The sequence below is a fragment of the Canis aureus genome, chromosome 17 (assembly GCF_053574225.1).
Source record: "Canis aureus isolate CA01 chromosome 17, VMU_Caureus_v.1.0, whole genome shotgun sequence".
Lineage (NCBI taxonomy): Eukaryota > Metazoa > Chordata > Mammalia > Carnivora > Canidae > Canis > Canis aureus.
In genome coordinates, this window is record NC_135627.1 from 13,290,776 (window position 1) to 13,309,208 (window position 18,433).

General features: G+C 39.2%; 1 protein-coding gene and 1 long non-coding RNA gene across 5 annotated transcripts in view; one reads left to right on the forward strand and one right to left on the reverse strand.

The window, feature by feature from the left end:
• IPO5 (importin 5) overlaps positions 1–7,479 on the reverse strand; it is a 56,440-nt gene extending 48,961 nt beyond the window's left edge. For 2 of the 4 annotated variants that reach the window (XM_077855147.1, XM_077855145.1), the window contains exons 1-2: positions 7,401–7,479; positions 6,929–7,008 (exon numbers count right to left, since the gene is read on the reverse strand). The gene's annotated coding sequence lies outside the window, so the exon portion shown is untranslated. The remainder of the gene's footprint in view (positions 1–6,928; positions 7,009–7,400) is intronic. The other 2 variants (XM_077855146.1, XM_077855148.1) reach the window with 2 other exon arrangements.
• Positions 7,480–7,983: 504 nt separating this feature from the next.
• LOC144287799 (uncharacterized) overlaps positions 7,984–18,433 on the forward strand; it is an 84,735-nt gene continuing 74,285 nt past the window's right edge. Inside the window, exon 1 of the long non-coding RNA XR_013355552.1 lies at positions 7,984–8,600. This is a non-coding gene — a long non-coding RNA (uncharacterized LOC144287799). The remainder of the gene's footprint in view (positions 8,601–18,433) is intronic.

Below are 18,433 nucleotides of genomic sequence, written 5' to 3' on the forward strand. Positions count from 1 at the left end.
AAGTAATAAAATACTCAGAACAAGTTTAACAAAATACAAGACTTGTACACTGAAAATATAAAATAGCTAAAGAAATTTAGAAAGTCTAAATAAATGGAAAGATATTCTATGTGCATGAATTAGAAGACTTAATATTAATATGGCAATACTCCCCAAATTGATCTACAGATTTAAACAATACTATCAAAATTTCAACTGCTTTTTTTCTTCAGAAAAAGCTGATCTTAAAATTCATATGAATTGTGAGAGACTACAAATAGCCAAAATAATCTCAAGCCAATAAAAGTTGAGACTCACACCTTGATTTTTTTTTTTTTTAAGATTTTATTTATCCTTTCATGAGAGACACACAGAGAGAGGCAGAGACATAGGCACAGGGAGAAGCAGGCTCCATGCAGGGAGCCTGATGTGGGACTTGATCCCAGGATCACGCCCTGAGCCGAAGGCAGATGCTCAACTGCTGAGCCACCCAGGCATCCCTCACACATTGATTTTAAAACTTACTATAAAGCACAGAGATACTGGCAAAAGGATAGACACGAAGATCAATGGACTTGAATGAGGACTTCAGATATAAACCTTATATTTGTGGTCAATTGATTTTTGATGAGGGTGCTATGATGGTTGATTTTATGTTTTGGCTTGGCTAGCCTGTGGCATCCAGTTGTTTGGTTAAACAGTAGATGTTTCTGTGAAGGTGTTTGTAGATGTGATTAACGTTTATTGTAAGTTGACTCTCAGTAGATTGATTACCCTCCCTAATGGGTGGGTCTCATCTAACCAATGCAAGGGCTTCATAGCAAAGGCAGGTTTCCAGAGGAAGAAGGAATTCTGCTTCAGGACATAGAAATACCTTTTGGTTTGCTCTACAAATTTCAGATTCCATACTACAAAATCAATTCTTGCCTGAATTTCCACTTACTGTCCTGCCCTAAGGATTTCACATGCCAGCCCCCATAATCACATGAACTAGTTCCTTAAAATAGGTCTCTTTATATATATCCTATTGGTTCTTTTTTTCTGGAGAACCCCAACAAATTCAGGTGCCAAGGCCGTTCATGTGAAAGAACAGTCTTTTCAACAAATGTTGCTGGTACAATTGGATATCCACATGTATATGAATGAAACTGAACTGCTGTCTTGTACCATATGCAAATCTCAAAATGGGGCATAGACCTAAATGTAGATGCTAAAACTGTAAAATTCTTAGAAGAAAGCATAAGAATAAAACTTCATGGCCTTTGATAGGCAATGGTTTCTTAGATATGGCACCAAAACTACAAAAGATGAAAAAAAGAGAAAAGATCAATTAGACTTCATCAAAATTGAAAACTCTGTGCTTCAAAGGAAACCATCAAGAGAGTGAAAAGGCAACCCACAGAATGGGAGAGAATATTTGCAGATCTTATATCTGATAAGGGACTTGTAGCCAGAATATATATAAAAAAAACTCTTATGCTCCATAACCAAAAGACACTAGATTAAAAAATAGGCAAAACAGACATTTAGATGACCTTCCCACACAGAAGATACATGACTGCAAATGGTTAGTAAGTATGCTCAAAGATGTTCAATGGCATTATATAAATACAAATCAAAACCAATAAAAGGGTATACCACTAGGATAACTATAATAAAAAAGATAATAGCAAGTATTAATGAGGATGTAGAGAAATTGGACCCCTCAAACTAGACCCCTGTGACATTGCTGATTGGAATGTAAAATGGTGCAGTCCATTTGACAGTTTGGCAATTCTTCAAAAGTTGCACACGAAGTTACCATATAATCTAGTAATTCTCCTAAATACCTGCTCAAGAGAAATGGAAACATGTCTACACAAAAACTTGTACATGAATGTTCATAGCAACATTACTCAGAATAGTCAAAATGTGGAAACAATCCAAAATATCCATAAACTGATGAATAGACAAAATGCTGTATGTCTATTTGGCAATAAGAAGAAACAAAATACTGATACATATTGCAACATGAATGAACCTTAAAAATACTATGCTAAGTGCAAGAAGTCAGACACAAAAAGTCACATGTTTTTTGGTTCCATTTATGTGAAATGTCCAAAAGCAGCAAATCCATAGACAAAGAAAGTAGATTCATGGTTGCCAAGGGCCTGGAGGGGAGAGGGTGGAAAGTAGAGTGGCTGCTAATGGGTATGGAGTTTTTTGGGGGGTGATGAAAATGTTCTGGAATGTGATGGTAGTGATGGATATAAAACTCTGGATACACCAAACAATTGTACACTTAAAAAGTTTGAACTTTATGGTATGTGAATTGTATCTCAATAAACGTGTTATTTTAAACAATACTTTTCCTTCGCGATCTGAAGGAAATTGATCCAAACCTCAGTTACTATTTTTTCTATTTTCACACTTTTTAATACAATTCAGACTACATGGATGATAACATTCATAACCTTCAAACTTTCTGAACATTCTTAGGCCATTATTTTGGAGGAAAGAGACTGGGGAGATAATGATATGATTTAGCATCTCACAGTTTGGATACTATGATGTGCATATTTTACCTCATGCATTATGATGGTGTTCACAGTGAGATATCAATTGTGACATCAATCTACAACTCAAATTTGCATGTACTGGCAGAAGAGATTTTTAGTGGTCTGTAATTAATGAGGTAGAAATTAAAGGAACCTCATAATATAGTTCATACTCTTCAATTCCACCCACACCATGCATTGTACTGCTCTATGCCACACTTAAGTGTTACCATTTTTTTTTAGACATTTTACTTATTCACTTATTTAGCAAATATTTATTGTGCACTTTCTCTGCAGTGGGCACTCTTTGTGGGGATTGAACAGAACTGGGTTTCCACTTTTGTGGAGCTTATCTTTTAGAAGACTCCAGGCAATAAAAAAAGTCAACTGAGTAGATTAGATAAATCTTAGGACCAGTGAAAAGAAGATAATGAGGTCAAGAGTGATTGGTTGGACCTTGGGGAAGATATCTGAGCAGAGTCTTGAAAGATGAAACCAGTTGAAGAAATAGGTGAAATTCCTATTTCCATTGGAAGACACAACGAGTGCAAAAGCCCCAAGGCGGAATGGAGTTGGGTGTATTCCAGGAGGAAGGAAGGGTACAGCCAGAGAGGAGTAAGATATGAGCGGAGGGCTGAGAGGCAAGCAGGGGCCAGATTGCCAGGGGCATTGTGATTCTTCAGGAGTATGACTTATTTTATGTGGATCCCATTTTAAGGGATATGAGCAGTTTTAACAGGTCATTTAACATTTAAACAGTTACAGAAAGTTATTTTGGTGCAATATAGGAAACAGTAGGAGGGAGTGAGGAGGCTGGAAGATCATTAGGGAGGAGGTCACTGTAGTACTTCGGGTCAGAGAATAAGGTGGCTTGGACTATATAGCAATTCCATAGTGTCCAGAGTAGTCTGATTGAGATAGTTTGCTTTCCAAAATAAGAGTAGGATGTAAGGTACAGAGGCAGATCCAAGTTTTGTGGGACCTGAAACTTAACACAACTTGAGGGCTCTCCAAAAGAAAAGTGAAACACTGAGCAAAAATGAGGTCCCCTCTATGTGAACAAATGGTCTGGAAGCTTAAGCTTCATGAGCTCCATGGTGAATCCTCTTCTGGAGGAAGTGAGATGGAGAAGTCAAGGCTGCCTAGGACTTGGTCAATGCCACTAAAACGAGGATGAGTTGGGGTAAGGTCTGGCGAGAAGAAACTGAGAGGTGAGTTTCATTCATGGTAAATTTGAGATGCTAAGGAGACATTCAAGTGGTGACATCCAGCAAGCAGTTGGACAGGGATGCCTGGAAGAGGACAGGGCTGGAAATACCCACTGAGGCATGTTATTCATAGCATATAAGGCTGCAGAAGTAGGTGGCATTGCCTGGCGAAGAGAGAAGAGGGTCAAGGATTCAGCCCTGGGACATCCTGGCGCTCAGAGGCTAGGCAGAGGAGGATTATAATTCATGCACAATATAAGTATAATCCTAAGAGGGAACTGATGGTGGTACATTGAACATTATTAGTCATGAGAAGGGAATTAGATCTCTAGTGGCAAGGAATTAATACCTGGGAATCCACAAATGAATGTCAAGATAGTTGGAAGAGCAAGTAGGCAGAGATGTTAAAGAAAAAGTCAGTACTATAACATTTGAAAGGATTATTTTGTATTTGTATTTTCTTGTACTTGAGGAGTAATATTTATTTTTTCTAAATTTTCTTCAGCTACTCAGCGCTCTTAACAGTCTAATCTACCTCTCTCCCTTCTCACTGAGAAACAATGCTATAACAATATGAAATTAAAATAATTATTTAAAGACATTAGTTCAAACTAATGCTGAGATGTCAGATGGTGTCCTCCTCCCAGCTCAATAGAAGTGTAATCTAATTAGCTTTCTTTATGCTAATGTTTTTGCTTGATTATCAGAGAGATAATAGTTTTTGTCCTTTTAAAGCATGAGGGAAAGGAGTAGGGGAAAAGCAGGAATGTGTTTTAAGTTCTTACTGCCATGTAAAGTAAGAATGATATTGAAACCATGTTGTAAAAAGGCTTGTGTTGCTTGGATTCAGCTGTAAGTCAAGTATTTTCTTTTAAAACAGAACTGCATATGGAAAATCTGATAAAGCACAGCTGAAAACTGGACTATTGATTGGTATTTACATCTAAACACCATCATTTATAAAGGGATTACATAATTTCTTATTCAGGTTGGATTCAGGTGAACTAAGTTGCAGGGATTTCTGTTCTTCCAGGGGCTTGGCCCGTATGTATTGACTGTTTAGTGGTTCTGAGCTACAGAATTAGGGCTAAGTCTCTTCTAAGGAAAGAAAATTATTCTGTTTAAAAACTAGAAGAAAATGACAAGCTGTAGAGGAAAAGTGTAAGTGTTAGGTTATAAAGTATATTAAGTCAAGGTGAGAAGATAGAAAGTGAAAGTGGTCTTATTTTTAACAGGTTGGTCAGGGGCGATCTTTCTGAAGAGGGGACATTTTAACATCTGGGAAGGGATTGCTCCATGACAATTTTCTGAGAGAGCAAAGTTATTTCAGAGATTAATATTAAAAATATTCCACAGTTGTGTATCAGTTTTGTTATTCACAATATACTAGCCAATGAGACTTCACTCCCTTTCTGTGTCTGAATGCTAACCCTCTACATTATCTCATTCAATCATTATGTTTAACCAGTGAGACTCCAACCATTTTTTTATCGAAAAAAAAAAAATGCATTGGGGTCAGGGGATCCTGGTTCCAGTGGGAACTCCACCGCTAACCAGCTATAATCCTGAACTTGGCCCTCAAGGCTTCTGTAGGCCTCCACTTGTTCATCTGTAAATCCAGAGCATTGGACTAGATCCCTAGGGTTATCTTCCCAGCCACTGCATTTGAGGATAATTAAGTCATTATTACACTGTGTTGAAATAGGGTGATGACTACAGAAGCCACTTAGGTTGCTCATTCTGAAACAAAAATTGCTCTGAGGTTTGAGGTCTTATATCACTACCTGCTTTTCTTGAAAGCATTTTTTTTTTCTTTTTCTTGTCATGTGCCACTTAATGTAGCTACCAACATAAAATGATGGCTGTCTCTACTCATCAGCTGCTCTCATCATTTGGTTTGCTGTGTGCTTTGGAAACCAGATAACTGTGTGCATTAGAAGGATATAAAATAGGCACAGAGGATAGAGCAGAGCATATTTCCTGTAATCCACCTCATATGGGCTTTAAGACAATTATTACTTGGCCACCCAGGTATTTTTAATTTGAGGGTTCATAACTGTGTCCCAGTTGTATAGCTCTCCCAAAATGCTTACACAATGCTGTCTCCCACTACTAGAGTTATGGGTGTTTCAGCATATATACATGTAAGTGAGTGATGGAACAATAGAGCAAAACTGATTAGAAAGGTCTAAATTAGGGGCACCTGGGTGGCTCATTGGTGGAGCATCTGCCTTTGGCTCAGGTTGTAATCCTGGGATCTGGGGATCAAGTCCCTGTACCAGGCTCCCCACAGGGAGTCTGCTTCTCCCTCTGCCTATGTCTCTGCCTCTCTCTATGTCTCTCATGAATGAATAAGTAAAATCTTTTAAAAAAATTTTAAAAAAAGGAAGGTCTAAATTAAAGTCTCTGTAATAAAGGCATTGCCATTGACAAGTCCCCTGCATCTAATAATTTTCTTTGTGATTTGGCTTTTTTTTTTGGGGGGGGGGAGGTTATATTATTTATTTTAGAGAGAGAGAGCATGTGTGAGTGGGGGAGGGGGGCGACAGAGGAATAGGAAGGGGAATCCTAGAACCCAAAGCCGGGGTGGAACTCATGACCCTAAGATCATGACCTGGGCTGAAACCAAAAGTCAGACGCCTAACCGACTGAGCCACCCAGGTGCCCTGGCTTTTTTTACACCTAGTTAGGGGATTAAGTTCTAGGAGAATCAGGTAAGGCAATCCATTAGGTTAGTAGGTTTTTATCACTTAGTGGTTGATTTAGTCTTCCCTGCAATGAAAATGAATTATGTTTTCCCTCCTTTACTTAACTAGTAATCTCTGAAATTAAAATAAATATACTGAGCCTCTGAGAGGACACAACCATAAGATATTTAAATATTTTTAATATATTTAGAGGCCTAAGATAGGACCTCTAAAAATTTTAAGTAGAATTTATTTTGAGACATGAGAAATTAAGAATCAGCTCTTAAAAGTCAAACTTGAAAACCCTTAAAAGCCCTAAAGGACTTTTAAGGGCTTTCCTTCTATAGGAAAGTAGGATAGAAAATCCTGGTGGATTGGACTTTGGTTAGTCAGTGAATAAATAGTGAAATGATCATGAATATCACAATTGTAGGAGAAAGTAGGACCTTTTTGTTATAAAGGAAATAATGCAATTAGCAGTGGCCAGACACAGAACAAGGTCTGATGATAGTCTTACTTGGATACTGCAAGGATCCTTGTCAGGGAGAACAGCTGTGCTCATACATGGGTCCTGGAAAGGTTTTTCCTTGGAACCACCTAAATGAAATAAAAACTCATTTTTTTTATTGTTTCAGGATAACTGCACATATAGTTAGGACAATGGTCTATGTTCTTTTGGGCAACCCTACTCAAGTGATGCTTTCTTAAGTACATGGAAGCAGTCAGCAGCTAATTTAAGACAGTATCAAGGAACAGTGAGCAATCATGATATTTGCATTTTTTCATTCTAGCTTTCTGTCTAGTAAGTTCTCTGTCCTTTCCCTTCCTCATTGATACTACTATGGGGACTCCAGAAGGTAAAAGAGCTAAAAGGGCCTCCTGGATCTTACACAAAGAGACTTTCCCTCTAGACCCACTCAAATTGGTTCCTCGGTATGGATTAAGTTCTTAAACTTTTCATCTAAATTTGAGGTTTGGAGATTACTTACAGTAGTCAAAGCTGTTCTCTACACTGTGGTTGCTCCAGTCGTGGGATGTCATTAATCCCACAGTTCCGGCCTCATGGTCACCATGGAGACATCTGACTGCAATTATGACCCGCTGGAGGTAAGCAGTGTCATGCTGTTGGCCTGTTTCAATTTGCCCACCATATAAGCTTTATGGGCCATCTAGGCTTTCAGGAATCCTAGGCTAACCCATCTGTTCCCAAAGCCACAGAGAGGAAAGGGAGCTCTGACCTTTGAGAACTCAAAACCCATTGAGGGCTGCTTGGATTGGGCACACATGTCATCAACTTCAGCTTTGAAAATATAGGTGTAGTTTCCTTATCTGTGGATTTCAATTTTATTCTAGTAATCAACACCAAAAAAAGAAACTGATCTCTAAAATAGATAAAGATACATTTCTATGGAAACAAAAAAACCTCCCTATTAAATACGTTTTTGGCAGTTTGGTTTGTAGTTTAATTTCTTTTTTCTTTTCTTTTTTTTTTTTTTTTGTAGTTTAAGTTCTTAAATGATATATTCACTTACCAAGTTTGGCCTAGGTTGTCCTGGTCCTCCGTGACCTAGTTTGCTACATCTAGCATTTCATCATTCTGTTTGTTATAATTTTTATAGATAATTAAGCTTTAATTAAAACTAAACTTTTTGCTTTTCAAAATTGTTTCATAGGACATGTGCAGACCCTTTTGGATGGGTCATACTTTTTATTGGTGACGTCTAAGCACTTTCAAGGTCTCTGCAAATCCTGAAATTACTTGGCTCCATTCCTTGCTTCTTTGTCCTCATTTCCATCACATGATGTTTTGGCTCATGGGCACAGGTGATGGCAGAGGGGTGTCCTCATGGCGTTTCACTCAAGGATCCTACCAAGAATCCAAAACTGGAACTTTTGCAGCTTAAGAATCAGTGATTGAATGATTATAAGCTGGTTATAAGATGTATGAAGAGCATACTAAAAATGAAGTTCAGCTCTCCCTCCAACCTTTTATATATTGACAGTTGCTTTGTTTTTTGGAAGGTTCTTGCTAACCTCGGCTACCCTGGCTGAACTTTGGGCATTACAAACCTACATCAAAGACTGAATTCAGGGAAATATCTATCGATTTGTTCATTAGCAGGCACAACAAGTGGAAGAATAGCTGAGCAGGGAGCATCACGGTGGATGAAGATAGTCTAAAGGATCAGGTATGGGAAGGACTGTGGTGGATGTTTTCCATTGTGGCCCTGCTCACCTTTTATTCCACTCACTATCTAGCCACAGATGAACCAGAATGGTCTTGGGTTATCAGAAAGCTCCATGACTTGTTTTTCTTCTCCTTTTTATTTTATTTTTTTTTAAAGATTTTATTTATTTATTCACGGGAGACAGAGAGAGGCAGTGACATAGGCAGAGGGAGAAGCAGGCTCCCTGCAGGGAGCCCAATATGGGGACTTGATCCCAGGACCCTGGGACCATGTGCTGAGCCAAAGGCAGATGCTCAACCACTTAGCCACCCAGGAGTCCCATCTTCTCCTTTTTAAAGTGTAAAATTAAAAAAAAATAAAAATAAAAATAAATAAAATGTAAAATTTTTAGGGGCACCTAAAGTGGTTGAGCAGCTGCCTTTGGCTCAGGGCGTGGTCCCAGGGTCCTGGGATCGAGTTCCACATTGGGCTCCCCACAGGGAGCCTGCTTCTCCCTCTGCTTTTGTCTCTGCCTCTGTCTCTCATGAATAAATAAAATCTTAAAAAAATAAAAGAAAAAACCCCTCGTATCCTCAATTCTTGACTATTCAATGAGCTCATATTGTGTTCAAGTGATCAACTGTGATGCCTTCAGCTGCCCCAGAACTGGTCATCATTTTTTACTCTTAACTCTCAAATCTTACATCTACCCACTCATAAGTGGGTACACACTTCCTTCGTTCCTACCATCAAGAGCCTTATTTTTGGGCCTGTTGAGCCTACAGACTTAAAAAAAAACTTAAAAATATTTTTGAAATGTTCACATTTAAATGAAGCAACATGATATATTATTATTGAGATGAAGGGAAAGGCCTGGAAGCAAAGGCCTTGCTTTGCCCATCCATGGCCATACCTTTCATGAACATGTGCGCACTGAGCCTCTGCTGAATTGCTTATCTTGAGATGCACATTTTCATGTTACATCATTCATTTAGGGAAACAGCTCAGCTATCCTCTCAGCTGGGGTTGAAGATGGATCACCTCATAATGTAATTCAGACAAAAACTGGGTTTATCTTTTCAGGCAATAATTTCAAAGTGTCATAGAAAATGAAGCACATTTGCCCACTGGCCCCTTCTCTGTCAGTTTTTGCACCAATATAGAGAGCCTGTTTTGCAGGACTTACCACTCCAAGGTCCCTCCTGCAAAGTGTCTCCACGATCCTCTATTCAAAAGTTCATCTCTGAAGGAAGTAGGGAGCTTTTGATGCATTTTATGGTCAGCTTTCATTCTATGAAAATCTAACGTGAGATACGAAAATTCTTTCAAACCATTGATTCATAAAACTAGGAAGAACTAGAATAAATCAAATTCATTTGATTAGGACTCATGTAATTTATATAATGGAGGATTAGGTCTCAAATAACCAACCCAGATATTAAGAGTCTAGTACACACTTAACCTTTCAAAAAGAAAATTTTCTGAGCTCAATTAGTTGAGTGTCCAACTCTTGGTTTCAGCTCAGGTTGTGATCTCATGGGTTGTGGGATTGAGCCCTGGGTGGGGCTCCTTGCTCAGTGGGGAATCTGCTTGAGATTCTTTCCCTCTGCCCCTCTACCCCATGCATGGATGTGTACATTCTCTTTCTCTCTCAAAATGAATAAATAACATCTTTTAAAAGTAAAAGATTTTATTTACTTATTTGACAGAATGAGAGAGAACACAAGCAGGGGGAGTGGCAAGAAGCACAGGGAGAGGGAGAAGCAGACTCTCCACTGAGCAGGGAACCTGACACAGGGTTCAATCCCAGGACCCTGAGATCATGACCTAGGGCAATGTCAGATGCTTAACCAACTGAGCCACCCAGGTGCCCCAAATAAATAAATATTTAAAAAAAAGATTTTTTTTCATGGGAAAAGGATCTGAGTAGACATTTTTCCAAAGAAGTTATATAAGTAGCCATTAACACATGGAAAGTTGCTCAGCATCATAAGTTATCAAAGAAATGCAGAGCAAAGCCACAATGAGATACCATTTCACTCACTAAAATAGCTATAATAAAAAAAAAAAGTCAATAAGAACAATGTTGGTGAGGGTGTGGAGAAATTGGAACCCTTGTTCATTGCTGGTAGGAATACAAAACAGTGCAGCCAATTTGGAAAACAGTCTGGCAGTTCCTTGAAAATCTAAATAAAGAGTTAACCATTTGACCGAGCATTTCTATTTCTAGGTATATACCCAAGAGAAATAAAAGCATATGTCCACACAAAAACTGCATGTGAATATTCATAGCAGCATTATTTATAAAAGCCAAAGGGTGGAAACAACTAAAATGCTTAATAACTGATAAATGGATAAGCAAAATGGGGTCTATCCATACAATGGAGTATTATTTGGCAACAAAAGAGAATAGAGTACTGATCCATACCACAACAAGAATGAACTTGGTAAGGAAAGAAGACAGAAGACCACATATAATATGATTTTATTTACATGTAATATTTAGAATAGGCCAATCCATAGAGATTAGTGGTTACCTAGGGCTGGAGGAGATGGGGGTACCGGGAATGATAGCTAAAGTGTATGGGTATTTTTTGAGTTAATTAAAATATTCTAAAATGGGTTCCATTATTGTGGCACAACTATTAATATACTGAAAACCATTGAATTGTGCTATTTATTTATTTATTTAGTAGGTTCCACACCCAGCATGGAGCCCAATGCAAGGCTTGAACTCATGGCCCTTAGATCAAGCCCTGAGCTGGGATCAAGAGCCAGGGGCTGGATGCTTAACTGACAGAGCCACCCAGGTGCCCCCAATGGTGCACTTCAAGTGGGTGAATTATAGGTTATGTAAATTATATCTCTAGCTTTTCTATCTCAGTTGTTGATTATCCTGACTGCCAGAAAATACTTTCTTGTATTCAGCCTCATTGTTTTTGCTCACAGTAATCAAAACTCATTTCTTCTTGTTTTGTTTTTGGTAATGACAGAGAGAAGTTAAAAAAAAAAAACCCACAAAAAAAAACTTCCTTATCTTGAATCATAATTCTAACAGGCAAAGGTTATTAAATTATCTGTTTGGGGGAACCAATTTCAGTGTCTTTAACCTTTTCTTATAGAATCTATTCTTACACCGTTGATCACCTCTGTGATCTTCTTGCTCTTATGGCATCTTAACCTCTGGGCCTCAGGACCTTCATCTATAAAATGAGAACGTTGGACTAGATTTCAAAGAGCCCTTCCAGCTCCGAAGTTGTGTGAAGGCCAGTACCCTTTGAGAACAAATGGACATGTAAGAGATCTTCCCAAGCCATTGTAGGCATAACTAATCAGCTATGAAAAGAACCTGGAAATGCATTGAAGTAGCAATGTTTTGAAATAAGTGAACATAGGGTGAAGTGGACACAGGAAAAGACTAAGAGAACCCTTGATTTCTGCTTCTATGACTCTTGGTGAGATTTTGGAGAAATCACATGACCTTTCATGTACACTTTCTTTTATGTAAAGTGGGCATCATAAAACCTGCATACCTCGCTCTGAGACATGTTCCCATTGAATAATTAAATGAGCAAATATTGTATATGCAAAGATTTTTTAAAAAAATATTTTATTTATTTGACAGAGAGAGATAGCACAAATGGGGAGCAGCAGGCAGAGGGAGAGGGAGAAGCAGGCTCCCCTCTGAGCAGGAGCCCATGTGGGGCTCAATCCCAGGACCCCAGGATCATGACCCGAGCTAAAGGCAGACACTCCACTGACTGAGCCACTCAGGTGCCCCTGTAATGCAAACATTTTAACAATGGTTTATATTCAGTTCAAATGGTTTGTAATGCAAAGATTTTAACAATGGTTCATATTCAGACAAAAACACTATAATTGACAGGTTTCTTTCCTTCAAAAACACATCATCTAATTTTTTTTTTTTTTTACCTATTTCACTTAGGTCTTCTCATTTCCTCTTTTTTTTTTTTTTTTTTTTTTTTTTTCAGTTTTTTTTTTTTTATTGGTGTTCAATTTACTAACATACAGAATAACACCCAGTGCCCGTCACCCATTCACTCCCACCCCCCGCCCTCCTCCCCTTCTACCACCCCTAGTTCGTTTCCCAGAGTTAGCAGTCTTTATGTTCTGTCTCCCTTTCTGATATTTCCCACACATTTCTTCTCCCTTCCCTTATTTTCCCTTTCACTATTATTTATATTCCCCAAATGAATGAGAACATATAATGTTTGTCCTTCTCCGACTGACTTACTTCACTCAGCTTCTCATTTCCTCTTAAACTTAATGAATATGACATAGTAAAATTTAAAGCAAATGTGAAAATGAAAGCTTATTGAAATGATAAATGTGAAAAAAGCTAAGAACATAAAAAAGTTAAGTTTTCCTTTGAATTTGGCATTGGAAAAGCTGATGTGAATTGTAAATTTTTGTTTTTTTTTAATGAAGTCACAGAGAGAGAGAGAGAGAGAGAGAGAAAGAGGCAGAGACACAGGCAGAGGGAGAAGCAGGCTCCATGCACCGGGAGCCCGATGTGAGATTCGATCCTGGGTCTCCAGGATCACGCCCCGGGCCAAAGGCAGGCGTCAAAACGCTGCGCCACCCAGGGATCCCGAATTGTAAAAATTAAGGATATTTCTAGTTGGCCCTTCTTCTACTCCTGATTTCACTGTTAAGCTGTCTTATCTTTTTAGTCAGATCGCAGACACCAGAGGTCAAGGGACCATGTCCGATTTCTCCTTTGTAACACCTCACTGCCAATAACAATGCATGTGCCTGGTATTTACTCAGTTAAGTACTGATGTTATTTGTTGCCTGGTAATGGAAGAGGTTAAACTGGTAAATGTAAACATAAAAAGAAAAATTTTGTAGTACAGATAGGTTTTTTTTTTTTTTGGTGGGCCTAATAATTTCTGAGGACCTAAAAAGCTAATGAAAAGCATCTTGGGCAATGACAAAAAGGATATTCATGAGGCCAAGAGTTAGAAACAGACATGAGAATGACAGACACAAGAGTTAACACCCTGAAATGAGTGCTGATCTTCAAAGTGGGGGGACCATATGCTTTCTTCAGTGATTGCGCCATTGCTCAAAACAGTATGGAAATTTCCATGCTGGGAATTTTTTTCAGTCAGATTGCCATGTTTAGGAGAATCGCCCTCATTACTTACACTCACGCAATGCGGTTACTTGTGTTTCTTTTTTCTTTCCTGTAAGCTTCTGAATTATCAGAGAATAGGATACTTGGTACAGGTGACATTGGCACTCTGCCAATTACTGTATAATTGGAGTTAGAGATGGGCCTACCTAAGAGGAAGGAAGATGGACATCTAGGGCTGAGATTGATGTTATTGTGGGTGCTTTCAGGGGTGTTATTGCATCCTTAAAACAACCGTTGAAGATAGGTTGTTTAAGGCACTTTGCTCAAGAATTAGGGTGCATTCAGGAACATACACGTCCTGGATCCTGGACGAGTCCAGATGGGCTGTGCAAAGTCTGAAGCTTCTGATAGATATCCCTATGGCTGGGGGTCACCTGGCACTTGGCTCACTGCTGCCTGGAAGGACCTCTGGCGACCCAGCAAAACCACCATGGCTTCTTAGGAGAGCAAGAAGTGCTAATGAGTGGCAGTAGTGGTTGCTAGCTTTGGCTGAGGTTCTGACTCACTTTCAGTGCCAGGGCTAAACGTGTTCACCTGGATAGGGCCAGGCTGTCCCAAGGCCACTCTCTTCATCCAGGAGCTAAGGACCCATGCTTTCCCTTTCTCAACCCTGCGGTTTTCTTGTGCTCCCCTAGGTTGGTCTCAGGTCTTCCTGAGCTCTTGTTTTAAGAATAAATGTCATGGGTGACCTCTTCAGAGCTTTGCTTTCTGATTTAATAAAAAAAGAAAAAGAAAAAGACAGGTTTTGGCTGTTTTAAAATTTTATTTTATTTTTTATTATTTTTTAAAGATTTTAGTTATGAGAGAGAGAGAGAGAGAGAGAGGCAGAGACACAGGCAGAGGGAAAAACAGGCTCCATGCAGAGCCTGATATAGGACTCAATCCTGGGTCTCCAGGATCATGCCTTGGGCTGAAGGCGGTGCCAAACCACTGAGCCACCCGGGCTGCCCTAAAATTTTGTTTTAAAAACAATTGTACTGAGGCCCCTGGGTGGCTCAGTTGGTTTAGTGTTGGACTCTTGATTTTGACTCAGGTCATGATCTCAGGGTCCTGGGATGGAACCTTGAGTTGGGCTTCATGCCGGGTGTGCAGCTTGCTTAAGATTCTCTCTCTCCCTCTCCCTCTGTCTCGCTGGCCACCCCTCTCTACAAACAATCATACATGTTTAGGTCAATTGGAAAAAGTTTAATGTGGAAACGTAGAGATCATGTACTCATTAAAATGTATTATAAGACATTGTTACAGTGTAAGGCTATTTTTAGATCTAGAAGACCACACTGAGGGTCTCTGGATGGTGGAAATGTAAAAATTTTAGTTATTCTTACATGTCTATTTTTCAACGTGCAGATATTCTTTCTATATGAATAAAATATTATTTAAAAATGATTCCAGTAATATTTTTATTGTGATAAAAAACAAAATTTACATTTTTCTTTTTTTTTTAGATTATTTATTTATTTATTTTAGATAGTGAGCATGGCTCTCTAAATATCTAAGGGGAAGAGGGAAAGAGAAACTCTAAGCAGACTCTGTACTGAGTTTGGAGCCCTACACAGGGCTCTGTCTCACAACCTTGAGATTATGACCTGAGCAGATACCAAGAGTCGGACGCTTTACTGACTGAGCCACCCAGGCACTCCATTAATATGGTTTTAAATAATCAGTTTAGGAGATCAAAAGCTGTTTATTTTTCTCTATAATTCTATTACTGATCATCATTTTACCTGAGGTAATGGATGCCTTTGACTGAAAGGGGGAGCATCATCCACACTGAGTCAGGGAAAGGAAAATAGGAAAGAGAGAAAAGACAAGCCATAGATAAAATGTTAGTATTCAGAATTTGTAAAAATTCCTACAAATGTGTCAGGAGAAGATGCACAGTAGAAAATAAGCAAAAACTTGAGCAGACACTTCATAACAGAGAAAATCCAAATGGCCAATAAATGAAACCATGCTCAACTGAAGAATATCAGGGAGATAGGTGCAAGTTTTCACTACAATAAGACACAATCATGCACCCACCAGAATGGCTAAAGTCTGCGTTTCAGGATGCAAAAAGAGCAACACAAACTCATCCCAGAGCTGATGGGACTGAAAAGTGCTACAACCTTTTGGAAAATAGTTTACTATTCTTTTATAAAGTCAAAAATAAGCATATCCCAGGACCCCGCAGTTTCTTTCCTGAGTATATGCTCTAGAAAAAAGCACACACCTGTGCACTGGGGTATAACAATGTTCATGACAGCATTGCTCATAACAGCAATTTAACATTCTCCAAACTAGAAATACCCGAAAGCCCAACTGCAATAAATGGGCATAAATAAATGGGCAAATAAATTGTGGCACATTCGTTTGATGGAATACAGGGCTACAGCCACCCATGTTAAGGATGAAACCCACGAACATGATGTTTAGTGGAAAAAGCTAAGTTCAAAAGATTCCATATGATGGCTTCCATTTGTGTAAAGTTTAAGTTAGGCAAAAGATACACTATATTTTTGGGGAAGCATGGAGATAGTGAGTGTACGGCACAAATCAAGAATTCAGCACCACAGGATAAATGTGGAGGGTTATGGGTGGCGAGGAGTGTGTGGGGCAGGAGACTTCTGGAGCGAGGGTACTCTCCTATCTTTTGACTTCAGTGGTGACTACTTCAGAGTTAAAAAAATTATTTCCAAATTATTACAAATTTATGGGAAGATGTAAAGAGAGTACAGAAGGCCCTGAAGACCCTTTACCAAGCTTTCTTCTAATAGTTGCAACTTAAATAATTATAGCACAAATTGATGTTGGCACAATGTATGTAGACAGTTCTGTAGCATTCTATCACATGTGTAGTTTCCAGTGTCCACCTCTGCCAACACCATCCAGAACTGATCTGTCACCACAAAGATCTTCCTTGTTCTGTCTCTTCCTGGTCATCACCCTCTCCCTACCCTGGCCCGCCGGCCCCCGCCACCGTCCATCCCCGACAAACAAGCATCTATTTTCCTTCTGTAAAACTTCATAGTTTTTGAGAGTGTTACATAGATGGAATTGTACAATATATGATATTTTTGAGATTGGCTTTTTTTCAATCAGCATAATGCTCTTGGGATCCACCCAGATTGGTTTTATTATTAGTAGAAATAGAAATTAGAAGAACAATTATTGGTAGAAATTGTTCCTTTTTGTTGCTCTGTAATATTTCACTTTATGGATCTATCATTGTTTGGTCAGCCAGTCACCTGTTCCAGGATACTTTGGTTGTTTCTGAATTTGTGCTATTATGTATAAAATTGCTATAAACATTTGTGTACAGGCTTTTGTGGGGACATGTTTTTCCCCTCTCTCAAATAATGCTCAGGCGTGCAATTGCTGGCTTGTGTGATGATCATATGTTTTAGTTTTATAGGGAACTACCAAAGTGTTTTCCAAAGTGGCTGCACCATTTTACATTCCCACAGCGAAGTATGGGAATCCAGTTTCTCTGCATCCTTGCCAGCATTTGGTATTGCTGTTATTTTTAATTTGAGCTGTTTTGATAGGGCATGTAGTGATAGATCATCATGGTCCTAGTTTGCATGGTCTTTAGTGGCTGGTCATGTTGAACATCACTGGAGCAGGGCAACGTTCTTTCTTCTAACTTGGGTATTGGAGACTTTAGAATTGCATATCTCCTGGACATACAGCTCTGTGATGGCTTCATATTTCACAATGCTATAATTAATGAAAGAAGAAAGGAAGAGCAGTGAGTTTAATGTTTTGAGATATCGGTTCCCTACATCCATTTTAAAATATAGCAACCACGAATAAGGCATTGAAGTAGCCTGGCTAGTGGCAGATAGAGTAGGGAGTCGGGCGTGCTTGGGTGTGAAGCCTTATTTTCACTTGGCTGTAGCACCTACTGTGTGAAATAGGCTTCCAAAAAAAAAAAAAAAAAAAAAGCAAACCTCTTTCCAAAGGAGATTGACTCAGAGTAGTTCAAACACAGAAAAAACAAAAAACAAAACAAAACAAAAAAAACCATCCATGACACATAGGTATGGCATAGGAGTTTTATAGGAGTTTTATGTGCTACAAAGGGGAGTCTTCATATCAGAATAATTTGAGTGAAAACAAGAAGCCCTGAAGCGCATTTCCAGGAAGTTGGGAAGGGCTTTGAAGGAGTGGCAGTGTAAGAGTCCTTTAAAAGGCTCTTGCGGTGCAACAGAGGAGGGATGGGGCAGGAAAGTGTTACCTGTCATTATAAACACTTCGCTACTATGTCTTACTTTTTTTTTTTCTAAAGATTTTATTTATTTATTAGAGAGAGAGAGACAGGGAGATAGTGAAGGAGACAGCGAGAGAGAGAGAGAGAGAGAGAGAGAGAGAGAGAGAGAATGGAGCAGGGAGGAGAGGGAGAAGCAGGCTCCCCACTGAGCAGGGAGCCCAATGCAGGGCTCCATCCCAGGACTCTGGGATCATGACATGAGCCGAAGGCAGACGTTTAACCAACCGAGTCACCCAGGTGCCCCACTATTTCTTACTTTGATTAGAAAAGAAAAAGACAGGGACGCCGGGGTGGCTCAGCAGTTGAGTATCTGCTTTCGGCTCAGGGCATGATCCCGGGATTGAGTCTTGCATCTGGCTCCCCAGAGGGAGCCTGCTTCTGTCTCTGCCTGTGTCTCTGCCTCTCTCTGTGTGTCTCTCATGAGTAAATAAATAAAATCTT